Here is an 898-nt window from a genome sequence, read left to right on the forward strand (position 1 = left end):
TAAGTACAATTTGTAACAATATACATAGTAGTAATATTGATTTGATCAACATATGTCAACACTGAACCCCCAAAGTATGTATAATCATTTTACAGCTAGGGAAAAAGCAGGCCTTGGAGAGTTTAATGATGTACCTTAGTTCTCATAGTTTATTAAGGAAGGAGGCTGAATACTATATTGGTTTTGAAAGCACAGCCTTCAGATACAGACTAAGCACAGAATTCTGGCATTGTTACATGAGCACTTTACTTTGTGCAAGCTTCATTCTCTTCAACTATAAAATAGGATAATATCACCTACTTCCTAAAGGAGTGGTGAGAATTAACCGTGAACACTTAACACAGTGCTTGGCACATAGAAGGTATTTACTTAGTAAATGCATTAGTTATTATTATCATTATTATTACCATATTGTTATTCTTATTCAAGGGGAAGATACTGGGCTGAACCATAGTTCATATTCAGTCTACCACACCACACCACTTATCAAAGGGAGCTCAGCTTACAGCATGCCAGCTTAGATTTGGAGCCTTAAACAAACATGCCAGTAGTGGGCCAGGACTTGCCTCAGTCAGGCATGCAGGGCAAGACCTGGATAAGTGAAGTGGAGAAAGGAAGGGCACAGTTACTGTTGACTTAGCAGGCAGACTTACCAGAGTCGATTAGAAAGCCAGATTGATTACCATTCTGAAAGGGTTTTATAACCTACCAGTGTGTCCCAGAAAGCATCTTAGGAAAGAGGAATCCTAGAGAGACAGGATCATAATAATCAACTGTGTAACTTTTGTTCCTAGGTTTTTCTGAAATATATTCTTGACTATCCCCTGGGTGACAAGTTGAGACCAAACTTGGAATTCATACTTGCTCAACTGAAGTAAGCTCAAGCCATTAACTATAT

Source organism: Galeopterus variegatus, unplaced genomic scaffold (assembly GCF_000696425.1).
Source record: "Galeopterus variegatus unplaced genomic scaffold, G_variegatus-3.0.2 Scaffold15856, whole genome shotgun sequence".
In the NCBI taxonomy this organism is placed as follows: Eukaryota; Metazoa; Chordata; class Mammalia; order Dermoptera; family Cynocephalidae; genus Galeopterus; species Galeopterus variegatus.